The following is a 20100-nucleotide window of genomic DNA, read 5'->3' on the forward strand; positions in this document are numbered from 1 at the left end:
ATACCAAATGATTTCTTACTGGTGGCGGATTTTGCTGTATGGTTACATTCTATTACCACAACAGTTCATGATTATTATTATTATATTACCTCAGAACTTCGTTAGTACATCCTCGGGGAATTGATGAAAAACATGATATATTGCAGGTTGAGCCCGCGGGCAAATGCTAGTATGATATAATTCAACGTACTTCACAAATATAAGGATTGTGGTCATGCAGAAGTTATAAAAACTAATCAAGGCTTCACAACAGCCAAGTTATTGGACCGAATTTCCGACTCTTTATCACTACCTACAATATCTATTTGTAAATCTGAGGGTCTTAAACTTGGTACACGACTGTAGGAAGAATGTTTGATATTCCATATAATCAACGGTACCAACGTATTCTTGCCCACATTGAATGTCTATATCTTTAAAGATTTAAACCTCTTAGGTAATAATCAAGTTTCCACAAGATTAATAAATATAGTAAATATTAAGGGGGGTTTTATCCCGATGACGGTGAAAGCAGTTTCTTCATTCTGTCTAAAGGAATGTAGCAATATTATATACACACAAAATTATATGCCTTAAATTATAAATAATATTTGGTCTTAAAACAGTATATTCCTAAGGGGTTTTGACTGGGGAGTGAGGTCTGGTGACAAAAATGTTAATTTCTCTGAAACTGTTTGACTTACAAAGTTAAAATTTGAAATGAATTTCTAGGTATGGAAAAATAACCCTTCAGAGACTTAAATGGGTTTGAGGTCCGACACAATTATTCACTCCTCAGAAACCGTTTAACGTTACGAAGACTAAATTCCAAAGTGCGGCATATATTTTAAATCCTAGGTATGCAACTGGAAATAATTTAAAACATTTCACACGTAAGTGGTTAAATTTGGTTAGCACTGGAAACGAAACTATTTATCCACCCAAAACAGTTTGAGGTACCAAGTTACAATTTTGCAAAGAAGTTTTCTCTATTTGTCCTAGGTGCCATGTATCATATGTTTCAAAATATTTCTACACTAGGGGGTAGATGGGAGTTGACTTTGAAAGTCACAATATTCATTCTTCCTTGTCTTCGGACACTCCCGGCACTAAAAGCCATACAACTTATAATTTTACATGGATGTTGGTCTTCTATATCCTAGATGTAAAATAATATATATTTCAAACATTCAAATTTCACAAGTTGGTCACTTCTACCGCATAAATGTTAAATAGGGTTTTCAAACATTCCAATCCTATGACGTTTCAATGAAAATAAAATTATCATTTCTCCAAAACCAAATGAGGGTGTATTTTACAGCCTCAGTCGATAGTGGACTTTCCAAAATTAAGCACTTGAAAGTTAACTTTCAGTTTCGACAGTCAGCAGATGTAGACGTGCTGAGTCGGGTGTGCCGGTAAAGCAGGAGTGGAGTGCGAGCGGTGTGTGGAAGAAGGAAGACGGCAGTGAAGAGGAGGATGATTGGTGTAGATCAATATCGGGCAGTTATCGGAAGTTGGCAGGGGCGAGGGAAGCAGGAAACAGCAGGAGGTGAAGTGGAATCAAGATTGAGGGCGAGATGATAATGGTGGCAACGGTGATTATGCTATTCCTAGTCATAGGTTGTGTGGAAGTAAACCCCGGACCGACTCTCAGTGGCAACATGAGCTGGGAAGATGTGGAGGTAATAAGTGAGGGTGGTTAGGGAGTTGGTGGAAGAAATAATTCAATTTGAACAAATTAAAAATATGGTGAAGGAACAAGTGAATGAATTTGAGAATATGAGGCGATGGATACAGGGAAAAACTGATGAAACAAGGACTAAAGTAGGAATCAACGAGAGAGAAATTGCGTCACTTAAGGAGAAAATAAGGGACATGGAGGAAGAAGTGGTGAAGCTGAAGGCTGAAATAGAAAGCAGCTGCCAAGAACGAAGGAAGAAATGCTTGTTTATATATGGAGTGCCGGACGGAAAAGGAGAGGGCAAAGTGTTGACGATCTACAAGGTTGTGGAACTCATCCAAACAAGGATACTAGATTTTTAACTAATAATAATAATAATAATAATAATGAGAATATTTGAAGAAGGAGAAGAAGAATAAAAAAGGAAGCTACTTTTTTTTGATGAGAATAATAAGAGTGAGAAGTTGAAGTATTATAGCGAGGATGATTACGGGTTACGATAATCACGATCTCCACTATTAATAATAATAATAATAATAATAATAATAATAATATTTTTAATATTTTTATTTTATTTTATTATTTCGGATGCTGATGATGAATGATACTAGGGAAGTCAGCTGGCGAATTAACGTAATAATGTCAAGTGTTGTGAATAATAAGTTAATAGTTGTAAAATGAAGGCAAATCCCTACATCTGGACCATTAGGTTAGAGTCGCTTTGTCGTTTCCTTCAACTAACGATTAGCATATCTTGGTTAGGAACCCGGGGAGAGTTTGTAGTTTCCCGGGTTGGTCTCATCTCATTCAAAGTGGAGGCGATAACATGGTCCATGTGATCGCACCTACTTAGCCAACAGGTAATTGGTCCACGACTAAATATGGTCATGGTGTTAACGAAGGTATATCTGACACCTTCAGATATCAACGGTTCCACCACCCAAATGGAAGGGTGGTCAAAAGCAATAAATATTATGTAATCATTTTTCAGGAATAATTTGCCAAATTACCGGCAAATCAAGGGTCAACAGATTTTGATTGTGTGTAAAAAATTAATTTGTTTACTTAAATAAAATGCTCCTTTAGCATTTGCAAGGAAACAGTTCCAGGTTCTTGTTCTTGTAGAATAGTAAACCCTTGGTGACCGTTCAAATAACCGTCCCCATTCCTAGGACGGAGCCTTCAAAATTTCCCTTTGATCTGAATATATATATAATTTGTGTGTTTTATGATGAGCCTTAGTTAAAGATTAGAGTGTCCCGTTCAACCCTGTAGTACTGATTGGATGGCGCCCTTATATTTAGTTTGAGATCTTGTATCTCAAAATATAATTTTGTTTTGTTTATTAGTTGAGATAGATTCGGACCGTAACACTCCCTGAGATAAATGCTGGTTGGGACTCAGGCTTTGAGCGGGTACAGTATATAAAAATTTGCCTCCGAAACAGATCCCTCTATGATGACACATTCTGTTACACATAAGCAGCTGTCATCACCAGACACCGATCGATGTTACACATTGTCTATTCTATCAATGATACTGTTCCTTTATTTCAAAATGTCTCGTCATTGACGACAAATTCGATTTCCCTGTATTAGCCTATTATTTTTTAATTTTTATATTTCCCCCCGTCGCCCCACCCTCGAATTGTATTGAAAATAAAATACAATCCAACCCATGTTACTCACTGGCAATGTAGCTTACTATAAGTGAAGTTATTTTTAAAATCAGTCCAGTAGTTTTTGAGTCTATTCGTTACAAACAAATATACAAATTTTTCCTCTTTATAATATTAGTATAGATCATTTTATAGCACGCAGAAATTGCATTGAAACAATTTGCTTTCCGTCTCATCGACACAGATAAGTCTTATAGCTACGATGGGTTAAGAAAGGGCTAGGAGTGGCGAGGAAGCGGCCGTGGCCTTAATTAGGATACAACCCCAGGATTTTTCTGATGTGAAAATGGGAAATGACGGAAAACCATCTTCAGGTCTGATGACAGTGGGGTTCGAATGCAAGCTCACAGCTGTGCAATACTAACCGCACAGGTAACTCGTGACATGCTTTCTAAAATGTGCCTTAATTAAGCTGTAGCCTCCGTATCTTTAGCACTGCTAACCTGCCATCCCCGAATCTCAGCGGACAGCGTAGTCAACTCGCTCGGCATTTTATGTTTTGTCTTAGTGTTTAAAACTGGATTATATTCCTAGTGATTTTTGCAAGTGAAACTTCCAACCGGAGATTGACTGAGATATATTATACGGGATGGTCATAAATTAATATGCCTTACTGAAAGACTTATTCCTCGCTTTAACACAACATACCTTAGTACAGCGAGATAGACAAGCGTACAGTTTGAATCATTATTCGACGATTCCTCTGATAGAGCAATATAGAACAGGGCAATAATAATCACATAACATATGACAAGTATTTGCTTTTTATAAGGAAACTAGCAAGATACCCGTGCTTCGCTACGGTATTATACTGAAACTTACAATTGAATGCTTATCGTTTTATATATAACCCGCCGATATTCGCGATCTGACTCATTTTCAGAGAGATTGCGGCAACGTTTCACCCATTTTCCAGCAATAGATTTCGTACTTCCCCGGCTAGGTCCAGGTATTCCACCCGGTCAGTAGGGTCCCTAAATCTTAGCTATGCTTTCCTATAAGCATTTTTAATGTTGATCAAATCCTTGAGGAGATCCGGCGTGGTGTCCTCGTGGGTGTCTTGGCGGTACTGAACCAGCGGCCGGACTGCAATCGTAGTCATTACCCGTCCAGGACCCGTTTCCAGCACGGTCCGCACATTTTGACGACGGTCCAGAACATTATTATTATTATTATTATTATTATTATTATTATTATTATTATTATTATTATTATTAGGGTGGGTGAAATTAGTTGAATTTAGGTATTATTATTATTATTATTATTATTATTATTATTATTATCATTATTATTTTACTTATTTTTATTTTTATTATTGATGTTCTGGACCCCACAGCAAGATGCAAGACCTCTACTTGTCGGTAAATTATATCTGCTGCCATTGTCATAGATGACAGTATGACCAGCACCATTGTCGCCTGTAGGCAAGTGCGCAGGACTTCTGGCGATACAAATGACATACTTCCGTGTATTATTGACCCTACTTTCAAGATGAAGAAGTGAACAACTGCACGGTCAATCTTATACCTATCGTTTATTTCAAATGTGTTTAAATTTTTATTTATATGCCAGAAGAATCTACTGTAATCTAAGAAGGTTCTCCAAAGGAAAATATGGCTCTTGAAAACGAACTCAGGAAAGATTAAAATTGATCGGTTTATGATCAGAATAAGTAAACTGAAAATCCACAGGCTGTTTCTAGTCATTCAACCGGGTCAGGAATGGAATGAATAAACCCCCAGCTAGCAGTGAGGAAAGTAATTGTGCCGGCTGCCGAAGCCTGCCGCATTCCTATGGGGCAATGATTAATGAATGAAAAATGAAATGAAATGATATTGGAGAGTGTTGCTGGAATGAATGATGACGGGGAAAACCGGAGTACCCGGAAAAAACCTGTCCCGCCTCCGCTTTGTCCAGCACAAATCTCACATGGAGTGACCGGGATTCGAACCACGAAACCCAGCGGTGAGAGGCCAGCGCGTTGCCGCCTGAGAGACGGAGGCTCCTTATAAGTTAAGTACATTAGGAACAGTAAAATCAATTGGTCTCATCTCCATTTTCTCACCACTGCGGTTGATTTACCCCCCCCCCCCCCAAGAAAAAAGAAGGCATGGTTCTTTATGTTTAAAGGAGATTCCAAATACCAATGTTCAAGTGTGTTATCTTCAGTTTTGAGATATAAGTATTCCCATAAAAATAATTCACTTTTTTTCACTTATTTTCACACTAACACCCCCCCCCCTAAGTGAATTTTCCGGCAAAAAATCTTTGTTTCTTTAATAGTAAAAAATCTTCTAAATACCGATTATCTTAAGTTTTTGATATATGTGTCCTCATGAAACGAATTCAACTCCTTTTCACACCCGCCCCAAAGATGATTCCCCTCCCCCCATCCACAAATGCGTCGTTTTATTTTTTAAGGAGATCTAAATACCAATTTTCACGTCTGTAAAAACTTTAGTTTTTATTAGATGTAAGTGTCCTCAAACAATTAATTCAATTAATTTTTCAATTTTACCCCCCCCCCAACCTTCATTGGATTTTCCGAGAATACCTGTTTCTTTGCTTTAACAGGAGATTCAAAATACCAGTTTTTACGTCTGTAACATTTTACGTTTCTGAGATATACTGTAGATATAGTCTTTCTAAAAATTCACCCCAATTTGTCACTCCTGTAAACCCCTATTTATTAGATTTTCCAAAACAACAAAAATAAATGTTGCTGTATTTTTAAAGGAGATTCCATATACTAACTATTTGGTCTCTAATATCTTCAGTTTCTGAGATATACGTATCCTCATTAAAGACATTCAACCCCTTATTCGCACTATTCACCCCCACCACCACCCCTATTGGAATTTACAGAAAAAAAACGCGTTCTTTTATTTGTAAAGGAGATCCCAAATGCCGATCTTCAGGTCTGTAACATCTTCAGTATCCTTAAGTATCCTTATTAAAGGCATTCAACCATTTTTCACCACTTTTCACCCCTCCTTCCGCTAGATGGCAGACAGAGTAAACCGGAACGTCGAAATTGACGAGCAGACAGCCAGATGGCGTCAAATCGAAATGTCTGCAAACGGTAGCTGAGGCCATACGATTATTATTATTATTACCCCTCCTATTGGGATTCTCCGAAAACAAAAAAATACGTGTTTCTTCGTCTTGAAAGTAGATTCTAAGTACCAATTTTTACATCTGTAAAGTTTGAAAGTTTTGAGATATAGATACACTCATTTTAATAATTCACCCCCCTTTGAACCCTCCACTATTTGGATTTTCCAAAAACAAAAAGTACGTGTTTCTTTATTTTTAAAGGAGATTCCAAATACCTTTTTTCAGGCTGTAATATCTTCAGTTTCTGAGATATAAGTATCCTCATTAAAGGCATTCAACCCAATTTTCACTCCTTTTCACCCCTCCTATTGGGATTTTCCGAAAAAAAATACGTGTTTCTTTATGTTGAAAGGAGATTCTAAATACCAATTTCTACGTCTGTAAACTTCTACAGTTTCGAGATATAGACACACTCATTATAAAAAATCACCCCCCTTTTCACCCCCCCCCCCATTATTTGGATTTTCCAAAAACAAAAAATATGTGTTCCTTTATTATTATATGACTTTCCAAATTTAAATTTTCATGACTGTAACATCTTCAGTTTCTGAGATTTAAGTATCCTCGTTTAACCCCTGTTCACCCCTCCTATAGGGATTTTCCGAAAAAAAAACACGTTTATTTTTAAAAAGAGATTCTAAATACCAATTTTTACATCTGTAAACTTTTAAAGTGTTAAGATGTAGTTAAACTCATTTTAAAAATTCACTCCCCTTTTCACCCCCATTATCTGAATTTTCCTAAAAAGAAAAAGTACCTGTTTCTTTATATTTAAAGTAGATCCCAATTACCAATTTTCAGGTCTGTAATATCTTCAGGTTCTGAAATATAAGTAGCCTCATTAAAGGCATTCAACACATTTTCACCCTTTTCCACCCTTCCTATTGGGATTTTCCGAAAACGAAAAAATACGGGTTTCTTTATTTTTAAAGGAGATTCTAAATACCAATTTTTACATCTATACTGTAAACTTTAAAAGTTTTGAGATATAGATACACTCATTTTAAAAATTCACCCCTTTTCAACTCCCCTCCATTAATTGGATTTTCCAAAACCAAAAATACATGTTTCTTTATTTTTAAAGGAGATCCCAAACACCACTTTTCAGGTCTGTAATGTCTTCGGTTTCTGAGATATAAGAATCCTAATTTAAGGCATTCAACCATTTCTTCACCCCTTTTCACCCTTCCTATTGGGATTTTTCAAAAACCAAAAATACGTGATGCTTTATTTTTAATGAAGATTCTAAATACCCATTTTCACATGTGTAAATATTCAAATTTTTGATATATAGATACGCTCATTTTAAAAATTCACCCCCCCTTTTCACCCTCCCATTAATTGGATTTTCCAAAAACAAAAAATACGTGTTTCTTAATTTTTAAAAGAGATCAAAAGTACAAATTTTCTGGTCTGTAATATCTTCAGTTTCTGAGAAATAAGTACCGGTATCCTGATTAAAGGCATTCAACCCCTTCTTCACTCTTTTTAAACCCTCCTACTGGGATTTTCTGAAAACAAAAAAAACGTGTTTCCTTATTTTTAAAGAAGATTCTAAATACCAATTTTTACATGTGTAAACTTTTAAAGTTTTGAGATATAGGTACATTCATTTTTAAATTTCACCTCCCCTTTCACCCCCTTAGCGACGGAATATCCAAAAATCCTCTCTTAGTGAGACCTACATCTTAATATGAATGTATCCCCAAAATTTCATTTCATTATGTCCAGTAGTTTTGGCTCGGCGATGATGAATCAGTCAGTCAGTCAGTCAGTCAGTCAGGACAAGTTATTATATATATATATTGTAACCTTTCCAAGGCATCAGTACATGAACCAGTTACCATTGTTCATAAATATGACGTTAGAATAGAGCACCATCGGTGAGCTTCGAACTCAGCCCGGTTTGTCGAAGCCTCACCCTCCCCTACTAGAATAATTCGCTAGCCGGGTCGGTATCGCATTTTCGGGTCTGTGGACTGTCCGATGGGGCGGTAAGTCCTTTAGTAATAGTCTCTATAGTAGGGGGAAAAGTTAATTATGAGAGGAATACCATTTCATTACTAATGAGAAGAAAGACAATATCTTGTATAATAAATTTTTACTTATACTAGTGAAACACATTATTTACATGGGTATGCCGTAGAAACACTTTACATATATTAACTTGGGTGATCTTAACGTTTAAATGTTCGGTAGTCTTTTCTACACTTCATTATACGTTTAAATATTCAAAATTAAGAAGGCGCTCCCTCTCGAACTATTACACTACCGGTACCTCAGACTTAGAGAGGCGTTTTCTCTCTAATTATTTCACTTTACACTTACACTACTCACTTTACACACACATCTATTCAACATAGGCATACCCAGCTGTAATTCTGTTTGTTTGTCGAAAATTAATATATTCAACTTGCATCAAATTATGATATAAGTTTGCTAGTATCGTATGAATTGAAATAGGCAATTTACACTCCCAATCCTTTGAAAGTCGCGTTACAACACTACTTTGAGTTAAACGTTGCCAAATATGCAGTATGACAAACACGCCCATTTCATTAGGATTTTTATCAACACACATATCAGGACATTATTTACACAACGATGTTACCTATGGACAAGCATTTAGCGACTTCAATACCAGACATCATAAACAAAGTATTATAGCACTACCTGCAACCAATGGACAAGAGTATATACATTTCACATACACACGACGGACCGCAGGTGGTCTTATTTCACCTGCCGCTTGTGACAGGAGGCCTTACTGTCTCCTGCGATGAACTCAGGACCTTCTGAGACGGGGTATATCTGACCTGGAATTCCCTATACGCTGTGGATAATTAAAGAGATAAATTGGAGGGGTCCTTCATTTGATGCTCATTTGGAATCTCTGCGACGTTGGCTCTTTTTAAATTAACACGCGTAATCTTTGTACCGAAAGGAAAGAAACTCACTACTTGTCTCTGTTCTATTTCACTGAAGAAAAACGCCTTCACTCCCCCGTTTAAAGGGGCTCATAAAACTCCAGCTGGGAGCTATCCGTGACACCCTTCCAACGAGCGGTCTACTAGCCTTCTCGGGCAATGGCTCCACGGCAAATAATCTATTCACTTCTTTCAATACTAGCCACAAATGGCATCACATAAATCACGGCCCTATATCAGGCCTAATCAACATGTTCACATCACGAGATCCACTTCGTGTACATTACTAAAGAGTTCCGGGGGAACTTAACATTCTCATTTCACACTATATCTTATGGCTACCGCCTGTTCACCCATTTCATTTCTCCTCTCGGTACATTGACTACGATGCAGATTTATTGATGATCTCCTGCCATCAGAATTCAAGTTAACTTGCGTATTCGCGAACTAATTAGCGATGTAAGATATATACCCCAATCTCATGCTCCATTCGTTGTTCCAGCAGTTTTAATTTCTAGTAAGGAGGATTTCCTAAGAGCTTGTGAAGTACAAAAAAAAAAAATCAGTTACTGAGATATCTTTGAGGACTCCTATTGGCTGTAGAAAGATGATAACTGGAGTCGTTTACGTAGAATTATTTAAGCCCCTTTACTTGACAGTACTTCACACATAATTAATCTGAGGTCCTTAAACTTACGTCATGCATTATCAAACCCTTGTAAAAAAAAAAATGGTAGTGAAATATGGTCGTTCCCAAACCATGAAGAAAGTATTCTATAAAAACCCAAATAAAAATGAAATTATAATTATTATCCCTCTGAAATGGCGTGCTTGCAGTCTACGTTACATCTAAGTGAAAAATTTACATATTTACAATGGGACACGACCTTCAAAGATATAAATAATTGGAAATGTACTCAGCCTTCTGGATACCACGTTCACAGCCTTACAGGGAGGCACTCCATGGATTTTAGACTGCTTGCATCACGTCATCGGTGATGTGAAGACCCATGATGACTTCCTGGCAGGTCACGAACATGACGGCTTGATCTGGTATGACGTTCTCGACGTTCTCTGCTACACCAGGCAAAGACAGCTAGGCGTCTGGTTCTCTCTAATATGCAGGCAAAATTCTGGCATTCAGATGGGCGTTGGCGTTCACTCCGGCGTTCACGTAGACATGTAAATGAGGGGAAATTATCTCAAGTGAATACGTTAGTTTATCACACACCACAATTTGAACATATGGTTGGATTTGCTCAATAGCACGAGCATTCCAACCTAATGTCGGTAATGTCCCAGAAGCCCGACATTAATCCCTTCTCATTTATCTATTCTTCTTGTAGGCAGCGACTATAGGCCCTGAAATTTCACTAGTTTCCCTAGAAACGACAGTGGTTAGGCCACTAATGTATTAGCATTCTCGTATTCATGACACTTGTTCAGGCCTGTTCTAATGCACTTAGCCGTAAGTCGAGCTCTCACTGTACTGCGGGTTATTTTAACGTGGCGCTGTCCTCAATCAGGTCTAACTGAGCTGTTCACTGACTTTCTTGGTAATTCATATTGATATCAAGCACGTACGCTCCACCCACTTCGCTAAGTACGTCACTATATATGTTAACTGAGCCGTATTAACTTAGACACATAGGAGGCTTGATGTACGACCTTTTTTTACACACGGGTATCAGTTATTACGGTTTCGTACCGTTCCTATTTATTAATTTGCGGCACACTGTACACGCTAACATCTCACTCAGAGGGTGATTATTTCCACATACTCACAGAATTTAATGAATCACTGTATTACACTACTCAAATTACAAGATTATTTCTTCACAAACCACTCACTCACAAGCCACGACGGAATACTACCGTACTGGCATTACAATAAGAACGCACTGGCTGGTGTCTCCTTCTCAGCTCATGAATATATAGGCGCGCTACGCTAGAGACCCGAATGCTGAGGGTGGGGGAAAAATGCAATCCTTTCTCACACATTGGTCCGTTAATAAGCAACGTACAGTAACGAACAGGATATCAAAATGTAGCTCTTGTATTCCCATCTCCACTGAGTGACTGTTATTAAAATAACTTCGTAGGTTCTGAAGCAATCTTAAAAGCGTCCTTTAGTTTTCTGGCGGTGAATGATGACGAGCACAGGGGATTCCTTGTGTTCCCTGGCACGGCTAGAGTCCAACATCTGTTAGTCATTAAGACGCGCCCTTGTTTACAGCGCAGTTATCTCTCTGTCAGTTAAGTAGAGCACTTCTCGGTCTCATAATTATGCGTAAAATTCCCTGATTCAAATGAATGTTTGCGCTTAATTATCCAGTGGGTATTTTGTGATTTATAAAAATTAACAGAAATAAAACAGCTGAACGCGATAAGTTGGTAGTGGTGGATGAGCGAGGAAAACATGGTATAATGTTAGTTTTCACGTTGGACCTACTCTCTGGGCTCAGTTAGTGACCTAGATTCTTTGTCACGTGATAACGCGTATGGTTTCATCTCGCTCGCGGTGGGAGCGAGAGAGTTTCGAGTACAAGCGCTCTTGCACCGCCTTGCTGCTAATTACCAGCAACTAGAGCTCGGTCGCGCGACTCTGGATATTGCAACTCGAGTCCTGGAGCGGGCAGAAAAATTCTGACTTGGGCAGTTTTTATCGTAGAATGACGCGGAAAACGGCATATTTCATCTCCTGGATATCATGACATACCATAAGTGACGTTGTGAACGGTCACATCCCTCCCCTGCTTAAAATAAGAAAAATCACGGGTAGGGATTTTTCTTACCAATCACATGTTTCTCGTATCATTAAAAGTGAGTGTATCGTAGGATGGCTTTTTCTTGTCTTAGAGCGTATCTGGACATAAGGATACGCAAATATTCTTGGGTCATGATATCTCGTCTTTCCGTGCATGCTAGACAATCTTCATCTCCCGACTCGCCAGTGTTATCATCCATCCCATGGTGATCTTCTAGTTCCATGTAGTTTACTCCATCCATCTCTTCTTCAGGATCCTCCTCATCCGCGACGTCCACTCCGTCGTCGTCCTCGTCTTCTTCTGGAGGCTGTCCTTCATCTTCTAGGTCATCTGGATCGTTTGGATTCTCCTCCGGTAATTGTCCTGGCACATGGTATAGTTTTAGATTTGAGGCGTTATAGATAGCCTCAGTTGTTCCATCCATGGATTGTACCTTGTACGCGTTATTTTCTAAATTTTGAATTATTCGATAAGGCCCAATATACAGCTCTGCAAATTTGTGGTAAAATTTCCGTGGTGGATCCGAAGTTGCGGGACGTTTAACCAATACAAGTTCTCCCACACGTAGAGGTCTGTGGAATCGTTTGCGTCGCAATCGTCGTAACCGCTTCTCTGCCTGTTTCTTCAGAGATTCCAACGTATCTCTCACCCTCAACTCTACTGATGGTCTTGGATCTTCTGGGCATGGCACGACATCTTTCCATGGTATAGTTTTTGATTTGGCGTGTTTTGATGGCATATCCTCTATTCCTTATACTAGTTAAATTAATATTATTCCATATGTACACAATATACATTTCAAGTCGGATCGTAGCTTATCATTAGTGCATCGATCCTTCGTCTTGTCCGCTCAACCCTACTTCCAAAGCACGAGGTCTTGGGCTGAGCATCCCTGGTACTTCATTCTGGCCATGCGACATAGCAAATTTCTCCTCCTCAGTGCGCTCCCTAATTTCCGTAGTAAAAGTGGTCTTCTTAAGTCCGTAGTTTGTCTGGAACACTGTGTTGAGACGAAGATTTCCTGTTTTCCCGTGTCTTCTAAGTACTCTCTGACGTATTCTTTCATTGACGATTTTCTTCTCTAGTTTCTTCCTGACGAACTGAATATCGTCATGCGACCGGCCTGATTCAATGACGCATCTTCTCAATATCCTAGATAATCGCTGATAACTCATAAGGTTATCCATTCCTCTGGTCCATATCAAAAATTTCTGGAGCTTTTTGATTATGCCTTCATGAAGACCAACGTTAAGTGTACTCTTCCGGATTACCGGTGATTCTCTCATCTTCTTCTTCTTCCTCCGGTATTTCACCTTATCCGTCTTCTTCTTCTTCTTCCGTCGCCTCGTCATGCCCTTCTGAATTCTCTTCATTTCTGCAGCGTTCCCTTGCCGAAAATTCAGTTGCCCTGTTGCCTCATTCACTGCTTTGTCATTTACATCCTTTTGAATTGTGTCGAAAGTAATTTCATATTCTTTTTCCTCGGCGGTGACCCTCAATTCAATTTTCACTCGGTCCATCTGCTGGTCGATATATTCTTTGCATTTAGTCTCTGTGCTGTCCCGAACCTGCGTTATCTGACCTTCCATTTCTTCTATTCGGCTTTCCTGAGCTGTCATTCTTATTTCTATTTCGGCTGTACGCTCATCCAGACGGCGACTGGTTTGCTCTAGCTTCAACGCGAGGGAATCTATGCGTGTCGTCACGTCATCAATGCGGGAGTTAACATGTTCTTTGAGCTCCGCAGCTTGGGCTTTACACGACGCCTCGTATCCGTCTAACCGTGCAGTGAGCTGACCTACTCGACTATTGTGCTGGTCTAAACGTTCTTCAATTTGAGTGGTTGCCTGTCCTAGTTTATTTAATAGTTCTGCCTGCCTATCACTATCAGCCTTTAACTGCTCCTTTAAGAGTCCTGCCTGTCTTTCACTATCGGCCTTTAGCTGCTCCTTTAAAAGTCCTGCCTGTCTTTCACTATTGTCCGCATTAGCCTGTTCCAATTTCGCAAGACGCTCATCAAACTTCGCACTCTGTTCCCTGAAAAGCTCTGCCTGCTTCTCACTTTGTTCGGCCAGTAAGGCGGCCATCAACTGTTTAATACCTTCCACATCCATAATACTTCACTTCTTGAGAAATGTGTGCCCCCCTGAATTAAGCTGCTCGTGGTATTTCAGTTCATACGATTCAGTTTCCTAAACTTAGGAAGGTGTGCAATTTTTGAAAATGACCAAGTCGTTTTACGCCAAAATTAGCTTCAAAACAGCTGCGTCACACCTCCTAATAATTACTTGTGTTTCCCTAGTATTTTCCTACGTAATTCATAAACATTATCCCGACATATTGTTTTTTTATAATTAAATTTATGTAGCCCTTTTTAAAAAATAAATATTACCTAAATCCGCGACCTAAATGGGCTCGGTACTTTACGTGTGCCAGAAATGTGATGCACTTAATAAACATTGGATGTTTTCAGCCTCGAGATTTGGAAGATGCTTTAGCAGACAATTCCCCGTCTCGAACTGACAACATTGCACTGTTCATTTTGAGAAAAAAAAAATTAAGAGTGATGAGGCTTCCACTCTTGTCCGCGATATCTACCCTGTTTACATTGGATGAATCCCCTAAACTACCAAGGCCTGCTACAAACGCATCGCCTTCGGCATGAACCTGTGACCAGAAGAATTTGAAGAACTCAGTCCAGTCATTTTATCCTCAACAATGGGAAGGTCATTTTATTGCTCCCCTGAAGTTACACAACTCCATAACTTTTTTTGTTTCAGGTCCGCCATATTTCTGAGTGACCATCGTGTATATTTCCACTTAACCTGGTACACGATCTCTTCATTCTTCTCCCTACATCCGTCGGATTTAATTTATTCCAGTCACTTATTCAAATATCGTTGCGCGTGACGTAACTGTCTATGGTAGCGGCTTACGCACTCCATCCGACACATTATTCATATTAACTATCACGTTCACACGCTCTGATTCTATTTTGTATTCCTCTCTTCTAGCAAATTTAATATACGGGTAAAATTTGGTATTTCCATTCGTTCAGTTCTAACCGAATCAATTTGATAATCCTACTACCTTAGGTACTCCTTTTATAGTAGTGGTATTCGAACTTGTGCCTTAATATTGGCTATATCAATATTTATGGTGCCGTAGGGCTTTACAAACTTGCCCCAACAACGGGACGCTAAATTATGCGTCGCGAGAACAATATGTAACTCGCCCCAAACAACAATAAGGCCACACGTTACGGGGCGCCAATTATGTAACCTTTCCAAGGCATCAGTACATGAACCAGTTACCATTGTTCATAAATATGACGTTAGAATAGAGCACCATCGGTGAGCTTCGAACTCAGCCCGGTTTGTCGAAGCCTCACCCTCTCCTACTAGAATAATTCGCTAGCCGGGTCGGTATCGCATTTTCGGGTCTGTGGACTGTCCGATGGGGCGGTAAGTCCTTTAGTAATAGTCTCTATAGTAGGGGGAAAAGTTAATTATGAGAGGAATACCATTTCATTACTAATGAGAAGAAAGACAATATCTTGTATAATAAATTTTTACTTATACTAGTGAAACACATTATTTACATGGGTATGCCGTAGAAACACTTTACATATATTAACTTGGGTGAACTTAACGTTTAAATGTTCGGTAGTCTTTTCTACACTTCATTATACGTTTAAATATTCAAAATTAAGAAGGCGCTCCCTCTCGAACTATTACACCACCGGTACCTCAGACTTAGAGAGGCGTTTTCTCTCTAATTATTTCACTTTACACTTACACTACTCACTTTACACACACATCTATTCAACATAGGCATACCCAGCTGTAATTCTGTTTGTTTGTCGAAAATTAATATATTCAACTTGCATCAAATTATGATATAAGTTTGCTAGTATCGTATGAATTGAAATAGGCAATTTACACTCCCAATCCTTTGAAAGTCGCGTTACAACACTACTTTGAGTTAAACGTTGCCAAATATGCAGTATGACAAACACGCCCATTTCATTAGGATTTTTATCAACACACATATCAGGACATTATTTACACAACGATGTTACCTATGGACAAGCATTTAGCGACTTCAATACCAGACATCATAAACAAAGTATTATAGCACTACCTGCAACCAATGGACAAGAGTATATACATTTCACATACACACGACGGACCGCAGGTGGTCTTATTTCACCTGCCGCTTGTGACAGGAGGCCTTACTGTCTCCTGCGATGAACTCAGGACCTTCTGAGACGGGGTATATCTGACCTGGAATTCCCTATACGCTGTGGATAATTAAAGAGATAAATTGGAGGGGTCCTTCATTTGATGCTCATTTGGAATCTCTGCGACGTTGGCTCTTTTTAAATTAACACGCGTAATCTTTGTACCGAAAGGAAAGAAACTCACTACTTGTCTCTGTTCTATTTCACTGAAGAAAAACGCCTTCACTCCCCCGTTTAAAGGGGCTCATAAAACTCCAGCTGGGAGCTACCCGTGACACCCTTCCAACGAGCGGTCTACTAGCCTTCTCGGGCAATGGCTCCACGGCAAATAATCTATTCACTTCTTTCAATACTAGCCACAAATGGCATCACATAAATCACGGCCCTATATCAGGCCTAATCAACATGTTCACATCACGAGATCCACTTCGTGTACATTACTAAAGAGTTCCGGGGGAACTTAACATTCTCATTTCACACTATATCTTATGGCTACCGCCTGTTCACCCATTTCATTTCTCCTCTCGGTACATTGACTACGATGCAGATTTATTGATGATCTCCTGCCATCAGAATTCAAGTTAACTTGCGTATTCGCGAACTAATTAGCGATGTAAGATATATACCCCAATCTCATGCTCCATTCGTTGTTCCAGCAGTTTTAATTTCTAGTAAGGAGGATTTCCTAAGAGCTTGTGAAGTACAAAAAAAAAATCAGTTACTGAGATATCTTTGAGGACTCCTATTGGCTGTAGAAAGATGATAACTGGAGTCGTTTACGTAGAATTATTTAAGCCCCTTTACTTGACAGTACTTCACACATAATTAATCTGAGGTCCTTAAACTTACGTCATGCATTATCAAACCCTTGTAAAAAAAAATGGTAGTGAAATATGGTCGTTCCCAAACCATGAAGAAAGTATTCTATAAAAACCCAAATAAAAATGAAATTATAATTATTATCCCTCTGAAATGGCGTGCTTGCAGTCTACGTTACATCTAAGTGAAAAATTTACATATTTACAATGGGACACGACCTTCAAAGATATAAATAATTGGAAATGTACTCAGCCTTCTGGATACCACGTTCACAGCCTTACAGGGAGGCACTCCATGGATTTTAGACTGCTTGCATCACGTCATCGGTGATGTGAAGACCCATGATGACTTCCTGGCAGGTCACGAACATGACGGCTTGATCTGGTATGACGTTCTCGACGTTCTCTGCTACACCAGGCAAAGACAGCTAGGCGTCTGGTTCTCTCTAATATGCAGGCAAAATTCTGGCATTCAGATGGGCGTTGGCGTTCACTCCGGCGTTCACGTAGACATGTAAATGAGGGGAAATTATCTCAAGTGAATACGTTAGTTTATCACACACCACAATTTGAACATATGGTTGGATTTGCTCAATAGCACGAGCATTCCAACCTAATGTCGGTAATGTCCCAGAAGCCCGACATTAATCCCTTCTCATTTATCTATTCTTCTTGTAGGCAGCGATTATAGGCCCTGAAATTTCACTAGTTTCCCTAGAAACGACAGTGGTTAGGCCACTAATGTATTAGCATTCTCGTATTCATGACACTTGTTCAGGCCTGTTCTAATGCACTTAGCCGTAAGTCGAGCTCTCACTGTACTGCGGGTTATTTTAACGTGGCGCTGTCCTCAATCAGGTCTAACTGAGCTGTTCACTGACTTTCTTGGTAATTCATATTGATATCAAGCACGTACGCTCCACCCACTTCGCTAAGTACGTCACTATATATGTTAACTGAGCCGTATTAACTTAGACACATAGGAGGCTTGATGTACGACCTTTTTTTACACACGGGTATCAGTTATTACGGTTTCGTACCGTTCCTATTTATTAATTTGCGGCACACTGTACACGCTAACATCTCACTCAGAGGGTGATTATTTCCACATACTCACAGAATTTAATGAATCACTGTATTACACTACTCAAATTACAAGATTATTTCTTCACAAACCACTCACTCACAAGCCACGACGGAATACTACCGTACTGGCATTACAATAAGAACGCACTGGCTGGTGTCTCCTTCTCAGCTCATGAATATATAGGCGCGCTACGCTAGAGACCCGAATGCTGAGGGTGGGGGAAAAAATGCAATCCTTTCTCACACATTGGTCCGTTAATAAGCAACGTACAGTAACGAACAGGATATCAAAATGTAGCTCTTGTATTCCCATCTCCACTGAGTGACTGTTATTAAAATAACTTCGTAGGTTCTGAAGCAATCTTAAAAGCGTCCTTTAGTTTTCTGGCGGTGAATGATGACGAGCACAGGGGATTCCTTGTGTTCCCTGGCACGGCTAGAGTCCAACATCTGTTAGTCATTAAGACGCGCCCTTGTTTACAGCGCAGTTATCTCTCTGTCAGTTAAGTAGAGCACTTCTCGGTCTCATAATTATGCGTAAAATTCCCTGATTCAAATGAATGTTTGCGCTTAATTATCCAGTGGGTATTTTGTGATTTATAAAAATTAACAGAAATAAAACAGCTGAACGCGATAAGTTGGTAGTGGTGGATGAGCGAGGAAAACATGGTATAATGTTAGTTTTCACGTTGGACCTACTCTCTGGGCTCAGTTAGTGACCTAGATTCTTTGTCACGTGATAACGCGTATGGTTTCATCTCGCTCGCGGTGGGAGCGAGAGAGTTTCGAGTACAAGCGCTCTTGCACCGCCTTGCTGCTAATTACCAGCAACTAGAGCTCGGTCGCGCGACTCTGGATATTGCAACTCGAGTCCTGGAGCGGGCAGAAAAATTCTGACTTGGGCAGTTTTTATCGTAGAATGACGCGGAAAACGGCATATTTCATCTCCTGGATATCATGACATACCATAAGTGACGTTGTGAACGGTCACAATATAGATTAAACGGGCTTCAAAAGTGCAACTTGAAAATATGTAAATGACAAAAAGGTCAGATCTCCGTAAGTTTTACTACAACAAACAAGAGAGAAAAGAAAACAGCGTTAATAGTTGTGAGTCGTGTTCTGCTCGTTCTCATGTGTGGAACATCTCTCGTCTGTTTTATGGCAAGGTGAGCACAGGGAATAAATTAGACGAAATGCTTCCTTTCTCACCAAAAGCAGAACATATTTTTAACAACGTTTTGTGGAGATTTCTTTCTATTTAAGAGGTTTCATTTCTGAAGATCTCTCTCTCGTTATATGTTTTGATGTTTTTCAGCCATTCCAGTTGTCACGGATGTTACATTTTTACTCATTCAAAACCCTTAACATTAAACTGTTAATGCATTTTGTGAATTTTTTTAACATGAAACAGGGTAAATGCTAATGAACTCCGTACAGAAGAAACTATGTTGAGTAAAATGTATTACTATTCCGGAAACTGAAACAAATGTTCCGTCACGGATGTTACAGAATTTGTGAACTCACCTTACAGGCAGTGAACTAAATTTAAAAATTCAGGTTACTGCCTCAGACAGCATTCATTTTACACACACTGTGTTGATCTGAAAGCTTTAAAAATCCTAATTCTGATATATTAATTTAAAAAATTGAAAAAGGATTGATTTTATAACTGCTTTTTTTATGTCACGGATGTTACATGGAATTTGTCACGGATGTTACATCTGACATGATACATGATATATTAACAAGATTACATTCTATAATTAACACAGTTATGCAGTAATAAATTATTAGACC

Source organism: Anabrus simplex, chromosome 14, assembly GCF_040414725.1.
Source record: "Anabrus simplex isolate iqAnaSimp1 chromosome 14, ASM4041472v1, whole genome shotgun sequence".
NCBI classification, from domain to species: Eukaryota; Metazoa; Arthropoda; class Insecta; order Orthoptera; family Tettigoniidae; genus Anabrus; species Anabrus simplex.